The following is a 13,354-nucleotide window of genomic DNA, read 5'->3' as shown; positions in this document are numbered from 1 at the left end:
TGCATATGTGCACAGCAAGTTGCTGAATGCTCTCATTTTGTATGCAGTGGAAAATACAGATACCGTAGTTTTCTTTAGAGATGGTATAGTAAATGGCTAGGTTACAAGTAAACCCAGGAAGTTATCTCACACTTACATTTTCAGTGAAAACTGGTTTGTTTAACCCACACACATTTATATTTGTGTCTTATTACAAAGATTATGCACTTAGTCAGCGCTGTATGAAGGAAATAACCAATCTTCACATCTATGTAATGACAATTTCCTGTCCCCTTGAACTACAAACCGGTTTCTACAACACCTTTTTCCTTAAAATTCAACAAAATGATATCCAAATTATAATTACAACACCTTCAGTATAACCAAGCAACAATCCAACAAACAAGTCGTTTACACAGTCAAGTTTCAATATTTGCAGATGATACTAAGCTGTATAAAATAATAAATACTGGGGTTTTAAGTATTATATTACAGAGAGATTTGTGGAAGCTGGAGGAATGGGCCTAGAAATGGTTAAGGAGGTTTGATGTAAATAAATGTAAAGTTATGCACTTGGGCCATGGAAACAAAAAGTATAATTATATTCTAAACAGTCAATTACTTGGTAAAACTGCAACTGAAAAAGACTTGGGGGTATTGGTGGATGGTAAACTTAATTTTAGTGACCTGAGACAGGCTTCTGCTGCTAAAGCAAATAAAATTATGGAATGTATCAAGAGAGGAATAGATTCTCATGATAAAGACATAGTTTTGCCCTTATACAAATCCCTGGTCAGACCACACATGGAATATTGTGTACAGTTTTGGGCACCAGTGTATAAAAAGGATATAGTAGAGCTGGAACAGGTGCAAAGGAGAGCAACCAAGATTATTAGGAGAATGGGGAGACTAAAATACAATGACAGATTACAAAATTTGGGATTATTAAGTTTATAAAAAAGACGACTAAGAGGAGACCTCATTACAATGTACAAATGCCATTTCAATCACAATTGTCCAAAATCCTTTCCAAGGGATGTCCAAACCATTATATATCATTATACTACCTCTGAATCCCTCCATCTGTTTATAAAAAGAATTTTAGCCGCAAGAAAATATAATTTAAAGTTGGATATGGAAAGGCCACCTTCTTTTCTTCCCTTATATAGATATTTAATCTTAATTCGAACATGTTTCCTGTCCCATATCAATTCATTTAATAATCTTTCTAGCAATCGAAAAAGCTTATCTTCTATCCACACCGGTGATGCACAAAGTACATACAATAGTTGGGGCAATATCACCATTTTTATAACACCAATTCGATCCATTTTTGATAGAGGTAGTTTGGTCCAGATGGATACCTTAGACCTGATCTTAGCAATTAGGGGAATAAGATTAAGTTCAGTATATCTTTCAATGTGCTCCTATATCTGTAATCCAAGATAATTCAGACTCTGCTGTGAGTCTAATACTAAGAGATCATTCCTCCCGTCAACCTTAGTTCCATCCAACGGGAGCAACACCGTTTTACCCCAATTCATTTCTAACCCTGAGATTGTCATGTATTACTTTGATGGCCCTAGGGATAGAGTTATTGGAATCTCCCAAACATAACAGAATGTTGTCCGCATATAATAAGATTTTATCCGCCTCCCCATCGCAACAACAACCTACTATAGTGGGATATGATCTAATCAGACATGCCAGGGGTTCAAAAAATAAATCAAATAAGAGTGGCGACAGTGGATATCCTTGACGTGTGCCTTTAGTAAGTTGAAAACCCTCTGAAATATTACCATTTACCATTACCCTTGCCATAGGGGCACTGTAGAGCAATCTAACCCAAGAAATGAAATTATCCCCAAAACCCATAGCATGCATAACTGCCCACAAAAAAGGCCACTCCACCCTGTCGAAGGCTTTTGCCGCATCCAACAACAGGATGGAGCGGCCTCCAACCCCTTGGTTGAATTGAATGTTCATAAAAAGTTGTTCTCAATTAGAAGACAAAAGCCTACCTGGCACAAACCCACTTTGGTCCGGATGGATTAGTCCACTCACTATTCCCTGAAGCCTCAATGATAATGCCTTAACCAGAATCTTGATATCGGTGTTCAACAGCGATATAGGTCTATATGATTCCCTCTCATGGGGGTTCTTCCCTTTTTTTGGAATTAGTACTATTGGTACCTTACCCTCTTTCCTTTTAGTAAATTGTACATGAGTCGTGAAGATATAATATAATAAACTTAATTCACAAATATTAAATACTAATCTGACAATGTACAGTATAGTTATGCATTGATCAGATATCCAGTCCTGATCAGTAAAAGTGTCCAGTTATCTCCACGAATGACAAAATATTCAAATAATTATATGCTTAAAGTGACTAATATGCAGTTCTGAGAGGTAAATAAGCATTCAATATTTCTGTAGTAGAACTGTGGTAAAGATAATAGGGAAAATGTATCAAAAGTGTCTAAAAATAAGACACAATGCACAGTAAGACAGACAGTCTTATGCGCACCAGATTTGGTATGAGGAATGAGGAATCAAGTATACTAAACTTTGTGTAATATATGGCTCTAAACTACTTCACTATCCTTGAAGCTGTGTGAAATGGCTACTATAATAGGTTGTATATGCAACTATTAGCTTTCATTGTTATTTACCTACCTATAAACATATAAAATATATATGTTCAGGTTAACAACAATAGTTTTTACTGGATAAAAAGATCGATACACAGCTCCTTCTCAATGTACAGAAGCAATATGAGGAAATGTTGTTTTTTTCCAAAGCATATTGGCAGGGGGCAAACTTTGGCTAGGTCATGAATTGAGATCACTTACATCACTTGAAACTCCATTAACACAATCAATTTACTGATTGCTATCCACATGAAATACTATGAAGTTATTGATAAATGTCCTTTGGAGATTTTACTTTTACATATTACTACTTTTTATTACTAATATTCTGGAAAATACATATGACCAGGAGCTAACAAAAGCTTAACAATGAATTTTACTCCCCAAACCAACAAATCCGGCTGGTAAAGGGTTATAAGTACTCCCCATATCACCTAAAATTAGCTGCCAGTGAGGCACTGTACCTTAATTGCAGCTTTTTTCTGCTATGCAAATTAGCATAATTGACTCTTTAAATCAAGATATGACTCTTGGTTTCCCCTGGGCTGCCAGTGAACCACACCCCCTTATTTTGACTGAGCTCTGTATCTCTGTGTCTCCTTGTTCCTAAATGACAGGTCTCACTGCTAGGACATGCTGCTATTTGGAACTAGTACTAGTACTTAGGAACCTTCTGCCAATATTCAACTACAGACATATACAGGTCTGCTTACTTTAAAGGAAACCTACCACTTGAAGTGGCAGGTTTCCGATGGCAATACCGGGCACCAGCTCAGGGTGAGCTGGTGCCGGAGCTTATTTTAGTTAGTGTTTTAAACCGCGGTATCGCGGTTTAAAACACTTTTTAAACGTTATAGCCGGCGCAGGCAGGTACGCGCTCGGCGCTTGCCATGCGCGCGGCTACATAGGAAGTGAATGAGAGCCGCGCGCATGGTAAGCGCCGAGCGCGTACCTGTCTGCGCAGGCTATAACGTTTAAAAAGTGTTTTAAACCGCGATACCGCGGTTTAAAACACTAACTAAAATAAGCTCCGGCACCAGCTCACCCTGAGCTGGTGCCCGGTATTACTATCGGAAACCTGCCACTTCAAGTGGTAGGTTTCCTTTAAGGACATTTACCACCGGGATGAAATATTGTATGCAAATGAGCCTGAGGGGCTCCAAGCTCCATTAACACCTATTGGGTTCATTTGCATACATGCTGGTGAAGGTAAGTATAGGTTTATTTTTTAAAAAACCCTCCTCCAGATGTTTTAAGAAGTCAGATAACCACTGTAATGCTTTAGGCGAGTATGCCATCCTTATGCTACAACTTAATGACTGTCAAGATGAATTATAAGTTGGGATTTAGTCTCCTTTCATGAAATATAACATTAAAAATATTTTACCTACTATTATTGTTTTTATTTATAGAACACAGTTAATTCCATGGCTCTATACACTCAGTAAGGGGTTCACATACATTACATTAAGACAAGATGCAAATGCAAATACTTGAGGGTAAAGTCAAAAATATCAGCAGCACTCCAGGATGAAGTATCAAATGATTTCATACTTCATCCTTGAGTTTTTTCTACTTTAGAATTAGATTCTGGCAACTAGGATCAACATCTGTCTTGCACCCCTACCTATAAGTGAGTTACCACTAATTTGTTGGCTGACCTGATGCTGTTCAACACATGAACCTGCCCTTGGGGGATCACAATATATATTGAAGGGCAGATGGTTCCACAAAGTGAGGGAGCAAGGGAGTGGGGTTAATGTGTCTTGTAGGTGGGTTCTCAGGTTTTATTTGAAGGTTTGGAAGGTGGGGGGCACTATGAAACATTTTGGTAGATAGTTCCAGAGTATGGGGGATGCACAGGAGGAATCCTGGAGACGGTTGGAAGAGCAGATGGTAATAGAAGAAGAAGGTCTTGAGATCTGCTGATGAGTTCAGAGATATATGGAGGGGACAGCTTGTGGACAGCTTTGTAAGTCATAGTTAATATTTTAAATTGAATTCACTGTGCAATGGGTAACCAGTGAAGAGAATGGCAGAGAGGAGAGGCAAAGAAGACTGATGGACTAGCTCGGCAGCAGCGTTAACGATAGAGGGGGAGTTACATAGGAGACCATAGAGCGGAATATTACAGTAGTCCAAACTTTACATGATAGGGGCAGGGACTTGCAGTTTAACTAAAAAAGGGAGCAAATCACAGGTTTCCATTTCTTCACTCTGTTAATAAAAGACTACAGGGTTTTCTCTGCTAGCAATATTTCATTATTATTTCTCTTAGGATCAAAATACATTTGAGGCATCAATATTTTAGGTGTTAATTGATGATAATGTTAATTGATGATAATTGATGAATGTTAATTGATGATTGATTAATTGTTGAGTGACAGGTCAAACACCTGCCAGTATAAAAAAGATAGAACGTGGCTACTGATTTAATCTTTAGGAATTATAAAAACTCGTGTCAGAGAAGCTGACACAATTAAACTTGGTAAGGATACATGCACACTGCCGTTGCCCGCCGCACCGTAGCACGGCGGGCACACGGCAGCGCGCGGGGAGAGGAGGAGGAGGTGAGCGCAGCTATGGAGCCCATACGATGCCGTGAGCCCATAGAAGTGTATGGGGGACGTATATCGGCCGTATATACGTCACCCATATATACGTCCCCCATACATGTGTGTGAATGTAGCCTAACATTTGACCATTAGATAGAAAAAACTCACCTTCTTAAGCAAGTTAGAAACACACCCTCATTAGACCAGACTAAACTAGACGCTTCTACAAGACCTAGGGGACCAGCACCAATAACTACCTTCAAACCATCCAATCAATAGGTGTATTACAGTGGCCGAGGCTAGTTACGGGGACACTGTACAGAGTTTTCTCGCTATTAGTGTCAATGCAGTAGGCCACAAAGCCAATTTAGTATAGTAGAAGCTATGGGTCTGAGGCTTGTTTGCATAATACTCATATGACTTTGGGGTATAGGCTTTCTCTTTGTGTGCAAAAAGAAGATCTTACATGTCACTTTGCAGCAAATATGGGAGTAGCATTGGCATTTATAGGAGGGAATATAATATATATTGACTACAGAGACAGATTTCTGCAGTAATAAAGTCAGTGTCTGATATATAACCTGTCAACCAGATGTGACTTTGGAATTGTATAGCCTGTAGCTAGACTCCAGGAAGACCTTCCTGTTGTTGGCTTCAGGAAACTGAATTCATCATAAGCCTAATCAATGACACATCATTGTATGCTTTTAGGGTGCAGTCACATGTTGCTTTTTGGTTAATACTAAATATGTAAAATACAAATAACCCCAATACAAAGAAGAAAAGTCACCAATTCCCTGATGCTCCTATTGTGATGCTTAGAGCATCTCTACTGGTTTTTACTACCTGGTACCAATGAAACACAAGAAATGTGACTATATGCATGGCCAGTGACAGGCTGTGCAAACATTTTCAGAATTCACAGATTAGACCAGAATGTAGAGACCCCAGGAGACCCAGTAGGAAACTGAATGAAAGTGGTAAGGGATCTTAGCGCGTAAATACTGTATACTACTATCCTGTGTGCTGTAATCTCTTCAGTTTCATGCATGTATATGAAATATAAAATCCTTTGTGACACTTTGACCTTCAGTGAGCTGTTGGCTTACAGAATAATCAAAATTATGCTACATCCCAGTTTTCCTGTAACCTGCAGTTAGTTTTCAATTTATTGAAAGTATTGTATCCCATGCCTTAAAATGGGTGTCTGGTATGGACAAAAATTGGCCGCAATTTGCTGAAAATGGATTAAAAAAGGAAATGTACTAATCTAATTCCTTTCTGATGCAGCCTGGGTCCCCAAACCGTTTCATCGTCTGCCCCCATATTGCTAAGCTTGAAATGCATGAAATTGTCCACTCATCCAATTATTGCCTGAGGCTGGTCACAAGCCTTTATGCACTATACTGTTTGACCAGCGGTATTCTTTACAATCATAATGATATCACTCGGACATAATCATGGCAATTTAGCTTCAGTTATCAGTAAGAGAGCCTGCATCTTACAATTGCAGGGGAGTCACATATAATAGTATGTCTCCCTGACATCCCCACAGCTCTGAAGCTCTCAGTTATATGAATAAGCAAAGGCACATTATTCATTAAGAAGATATCAATAGGCCCTGGTATCTACACTAAGTACCTTCTCATTTCCACCTTAATTTAATTTTCCTACCATAAGCCCTCACCTGGCATCAGCCACAAGGGACTGAAAGTTCATTACTATGTAGCTGCTATTTTTAAGATAACCTGATTAAATACATCTAATGTCCTTCTGTTCTTGCCAAGTTACTACAGGAAATGTCGATAGGGATATGACTCCAATTCTGCAAATCCTAAGGCAATATGGCTACTTTTTGTGCAGTGTGAAATGCAGGAATGTGTTACACTTGATAATGTGCATTTTATGTGACTCCAGTCAGGAAAAATTTTGAATTCAATGAAATTCAAGGATCTTTGACATTCTATTAGATCATTCCACCTTAGCAGAGGTGACAAATGGTGAATGTGAGCAGTAGTGCAATGAATAGGGCCTGATAATATTACTACACACCAAGTTGGTAAAACTATTTACCTAAGGCCACCTGCAGACCCTAGTAATATGGAGCAGTACGTTGATCTGATGATATGGCCTGAACACATTACACACATAGAAATATGATGCAAGGACTCCATGTTTGCTGGCTGAATAGTTCTTACAGTACACACACTGCAGTACAGCCAACAGCGAGTCATATTTCTGTTTGATGCAAGGACTTCCTGTGCAATGTGTCCAGCCCGTGGCAACTGACCAGAACCAGGGTCTGATTTTAAAGGGCTGAACATGATTGCCTACAGCGAGCTTAAGACTCTTTTTTTGTTTGGTTAAATACATAACTTAACCCCTACGGGACACAGCATCTTTTGGCCTAAAGGACGCGGCCCCATTTTTCAAATCTGGCCTGTGTCACTATAAGTGGTTATAGCTTTGGAACGCTGTGAGATATCCAGGGGATTTTGAGATTGTTTTCTCGTGACACATTGTACTTCAAATTAGTTTAAAAATTTGGATGAAATCTTTTGCGTTTAGTTATGAAAAAAAACAAAATTTGGCAAAAATGTTGAAAAATTCTTTATTTTCAACGTTCTAAATTCTCTACTTTTGATTCAGAAAGTCATAGCACCCAAATAAATTCATAACTTACATTTCCCAAATGCCTGCTTTATGTTGGCATGGTTTTTTCAGATTCCACATATTTTACTAGAATGTTATGAAGCTCAGAATTTGGGAGCCATTTTTCACATTTTTTGTAAAATCGCCAAAACCTGTATTTAGATGGACCTGCACAGTTTCTAATTGACACTGAGAGGCCTAAATAATAGCGAGACTCGTAAATTACCCCATTGTGGAAACTACACCCCTCAACGTATGAAAAACCACTTTTAAGAAGTTTGTTAACCCTTTACGTGTTTTATAGGGGTTAAAACAAAATGGAGGTGGAGTCTGCAAATTGTAATATTTTTTCACAATACACTCATTTTGGGTGGAAAATTAAACATTTGTAATGGATAAAATGAAAAAAGGCTCCACAAAGTTTGATACGCAATTTCTCCCGAGTACACCGATACCCTACATGTGGTGGTAACCTGCTGTATGGGCGCACGGCCGGGCATAGAAGGGAAGGAGGCGCCATCCGGAGCAGATTTGCTGTCACATTGTACAGGCTATAATTTTTTTCTTTTTTTTAATGAGGACCTATAGGGGCTTATTTCTTTTGCCACATGAGATGCACTTTTCTAATACATAATTTTGGGGCATCTATAGCTAATTGGTGAGATTTAATTAACTCTTTGTTGGTGGAGGAAATGAAAATCATCAATTTTTAGGAAAATTTTTATGTTTTTTTTTTTGGCCGTTAACCATACCATGAAAATAGTATATTATTTTTATTCTTTGGGTCGCCACATTTATGAAAATACTTCATTTATATATATTTTTTTATTTTTTCCCATTTTTACTGAATAAAAAGTAATTTGGCAAAATTGTTGTTAATTTTAGCATCACCGACTTACATATGCATAACTTTTTTATTTTTCACCTCAAAAATCTGTTTAAGGGCTTATTTTTTGCAAGAATGATAGCTCTTTTTAGTGGTCTTATTTTAGATTGCGTAACTTTTTAAAATCACTTTTTTAGAGCATTTTTAAAGGGCATTAATAAAAAATCATCTTTATCAGAGAGAGTTTTTTTAGGTTGTTTTTTACGGGGTTCACTTTGCGGATCTAATAACGATTCTGTTTTATTATACAGATTGTTACGGACGCAGGGATACCAAATATGTGGGGGTTTTGTGTATTTTATTCAATTGTACTGAATAAAAACTAATTTGGAGAAAATCTTATTCATTTTAGCATCACCATCTTTTTATATGCATAACTTTTTTATTTTTTGGCAGATAAATCTTGTTAGGGGCTTATTTTTTGCGAGAACAGTTGTTCTTTTTAGTGGGCTTATTTTGGAGTGCATAACATTTTTTAAATCACTTTTTAGAGCATTTTTTATAGGGTATTAATTAAAAATTATCTTTTTTCGGAACGTTTTTTGCGTTTTTTTCCTCCGGCGTTTACCGTGCGGGTCCAGTAACAATTCTGTTTTATTATGCAGATTGTTACGGACGCGGCAATACCAAATATGCGGGGTTTTTTTGTGTTTTTATGTTTTTTATACTTTATTAAGTTTTTTTATGGGAAAGTGACATTTTAGGGGCTTATATTTTTATGTATTAATTTTTTATTTATTATAATGTGTAGTGTTAACTGTTTTTGCATATTTTTACTTATACATACTTGAACTTAAACCAGTGATGCTCTGATCACTGGTTTAAGTTCAATACACTGCTCTACAATACTATTTTATTGTAGAGCAGTGTAAACTGTCTGAGCAAGCTTGCGCATGCTCAGACAGTTTACAGCCAGACCCGGAAGGGGTCTGGCTGCCATGGAGACCGGGCAGCTCCGGGGCACATGCCAGTCCTCGGAGCTGCCCGGCAGAGGATCGGATCCCCCGGTAAGCGGCACGGGGGATCCGATCCACAGCGCTTACACCCTTACACGCCGCGGTCATGTTTGACCGCGGCGTGTAAGGGGTTAACACCCGCGATCGGAGCCGGCTCCGATCGCGGGTGTTAGCGCAGGCTGTCAGCTGTACTAGACAGCTGACAGCCGCTGCTTCTGGTACCGGCTCCGTTCGTGAGCCGGTGCCAGAAGCAGGACGTTATAGAACGTCCCCGTGCGCTAAGCATCTAGTCCCGGGGACGTACTATAACGTCCTGGTGCGCCTAGGGGTTAATAACCCTCTCCACTAATCATTAAACCACTTTTTTGCACAAAACCAGTTTCAGAGCCAGTAATCCTGACTTTACCCAATCATAGCTCTACAATGGACCAGTGAACTGTGTGCAACCTGTGATCTCCTTAGGCTCAAGATACAGTACTAACTAAATTCTCTCTGTACTTTTCCACATTCATCTTTCCTTCAATTGCATCCAGTCGTCCCGTACCTGCAACTAAAAAACACCCCAATAGCATGATCATGTCACCACCATGGGGCAGATTTATCAAGCTGTCTGAAAGTGAGAATATTTCTAGTTGCACATGGCAACCAATCACAGCTCCCCTTTAAAATATTCATGAGCACTAGTAAAGCTGTGATTGGTTGCCATGGGCAACTAGAAATATTCTCACTTTTGGACAGCTTGTTAAATCTGCCCCCATATGTAACTGCTGGGATTGTATCCGGTAGGTGATGAGCAGTGCCTGGCTTTCTCCACACTTACCACTTAGAATTAACACCAAAAAGTTCAAATTTTAATCTCATCAGACCAGAGAATCTTATTTCCAATGGAGGAGAGGCTTCTGCCATAAAGCCCCAGCTAGTGGAGAGCTGCAGTAATTGTTGACTTTATGCAATTTTCTCCAATCTCCCAACTGCATCTCTGGAGCTCAGCCACAGTGATTTTGGGGGTCTTCGTTATCTCTTTCTCCAAGGCTCTCCCATGGCTAACCTTGGCCACAATTCTGTCTCTGAGATCCTGCAAACTCATTATTCTCATTTGCTCTGACTGCACTGTGAGCTGTGAGGTCTTATATAGACAGGTGTGCGCCTTTACTAATCAAGTCCAAGCAGTTTGGACTTCACAGCTGGACTTCAACGAAGGAGTAGAACTATCTCAAGGAGAATCAAAAGGAAATAGACAGCATGTGAGTTAAAAATGAGTGTCACACCAAAGGGGCTGAATACTTTTTTAATAAATTAGCAAAAATATCTACATTGCTATCTTTTTCTGTCAAGTTGTGGTGCAGAATGTACTTTAATGAGCAAAAAAAAGAACGTTTTTAATCTTACCAATCAGGGTCGTCTCCGGAGTTCAGAAGGCCCCTGAACTAAAACAGTCTTCTGTTCCCTATAATATTCCTTAGTTTATTATACCAAACAGCCCCCTCATGGTAATTTTATATAAGCCCCCCTCACACCCTATGGATTCATTAGATACGGCCCCTCTCATTCCCATGAATTCCTTATGTACATCCTTATGTGGGCGCCCCCCAACTGCTCTGGGCCTGGCACTTGCCCAGGTATGCCCAGTGCTGGCACCAGCCTTGTTACCAATTGACTACAATGAAACAAATAGTTAAACAGAGTTAAAAAAGGGGCGGGTATACTTTCCGTCACCCACTGTACTTTAGTTTTCTGTCTTCAAAATGTCTCAGATTTGTTGCATCTTCTGATTTGCATTAAATTTTAAATAAATTGTCAACCCACTCTACTTTTCAATTTTGCTTCAGTCATCTTACCCCAAATTTAGCATGTGAATCCAAATGTGGTGAATAGATTTATGAAGTGCATTTTTAAAGTTGCAAATAAATGTCTGTCCCCCATTGTTGCAACTTTATGCTAATTATTTTTTGCAACTCTATTTCAGCCATTAATATCTCATGTGCTTTAATTAAACTACATTTTTCAAGCTTACTAAGCCACTAAAAGTAAATCTGATGTACAAAATACTCTGAAAGAGCTTCAAAGACATTTGAAAAAACGTAAGATGCCTTTATAGTAATAAAAATGTCCCAATATTCTTGTAGCCCTTTTTTATTTTAAGGGAATTCATCACCACGATTTACCAATCTCAAGTCACTGCTAAGTTATGTAGTGCTATTCGAACACATGACACCCATACCCTTGTTTTTATTGTCTGCCCCTTCAACGCCAAGACTTCACTTTGGAAATATGAAAATTATGCTTAAGCGCTTTGGCAGAGCATCTCAAAACTTTGGGTCATGTGGGAATAGCCCTACGTAACATAGAAGTCAGTTTAGTTAGGTGAATTGTTGTGACAGATTCCCTTTAACCGCTTGGCCCACAGAAATTTATGTTAAACAAGAAGATATACACACAGTTAAGTAGTTGTTGTACTTGCCAATATCATTCCTGGATTAACAATACCGTAATAGAACACATCTTCAGGCCAAATCATGCAATTGTGATAATATTTTAAAAAACCTATATATCAAATCAAAATGGAAAGATGGAATGCCACATTGCTGATAGCTTACCAAAAAGTTAAGTAATTAACCAAAAAGGTTAATTGGCTACATTGTATATGCCAATGGACAAAGATAAATTAACTCGGATTTTAATGGCGCAACAAATTTAGTAGGAAATGGTTATGGGCTTGGTGCCTCAATCAACAATAGTGAGCAGATGGCACGGAATGCAATCAAAACTTCACTGTTTAGCCAACACATATGTGGTAACAACCACTTTAAGGTACTTTGCCAAGCAATACTTGGGCGTTCTTTACTGCAGTGAGAATGCTGAACCTATTAATACATATAACACATCAGTAAACAGAAAGGCTGAAATCACATTGATGGGATGCTCAGAAGTGGGAATGTAACATTGCAGGTCTACTACTAAGTCACTGTCTACTTGTTTGTCACCTCACCAGAAAAGCATTTAACACTGGCAGTCAATTACAATTTCTCTTCAAGATGTCAAAGTGCTATGACAGACAGCAGTTTAACAGCTGAGCCCTATCTTAAACACAATTTTGTTAGCTGTCACTTCAATCAAATGCTTAAGCGTATAATACAGAACAGTGGTGATGTGTGTGGATTTAGATGCTTTTATGAATTGTATGAAAAAATTGAGGGTTTTCATCACTTTAGTATTATCAAATGTCTACTGTTGCATGTAGTATGACATGAAGAGGCACAGCTTTAGGATGTTCACTCAGCACATTATCTTTGGTTTTTCTGGGCTTTTTAATGTAAAATGTCTAAAAAAAAAGTCAAATTAAGGGTTTTTGTGACTTTTCGTGACATAGAACTACTGTGCAAAGCCAGACGTCACATAGTCACTCCAGTCCCCTGCTGGCTTATGTGCCCTTTATTAAAGGGCCAAAGCCACTTTCATAAATCTCACAGGCAGTGGACACAGGCATAGAACTATCCCAAGGAGCGGGCCTAATGATAAATCACCCCCATAGAAACTACATTTTTCTTGTAGAGACAGAAATCCAAGGCTGAGCTTTGGGTTTCTTCTGTTATTTGCAGTTGCAAACTGATGCTTGCAACACATTCATGAGCCCCATTCAAGGGGCCAATCTGCAAAGGGGTATCTGATTGT

The 13,354-nt window shown here is 38.7% G+C and overlaps 1 protein-coding gene across 9 annotated transcripts in view; it reads right to left on the bottom strand.

The window, feature by feature from the left end:
- The window catches only part of DLGAP3 (DLG associated protein 3), a 292,505-nt gene that overhangs the window by 121,276 nt on the left and 157,875 nt on the right, over window positions 1-13,354 (bottom strand). The window lies entirely within an intron of this gene.

This window comes from Engystomops pustulosus, chromosome 2 (assembly GCF_040894005.1).
Source record: "Engystomops pustulosus chromosome 2, aEngPut4.maternal, whole genome shotgun sequence".
Classification (NCBI taxonomy): domain Eukaryota; kingdom Metazoa; phylum Chordata; class Amphibia; order Anura; family Leptodactylidae; genus Engystomops; species Engystomops pustulosus.
The sequence above is the reverse complement of the archived record's forward strand: the minus strand, read 5'-3'. Positions and strand labels throughout refer to the sequence as shown.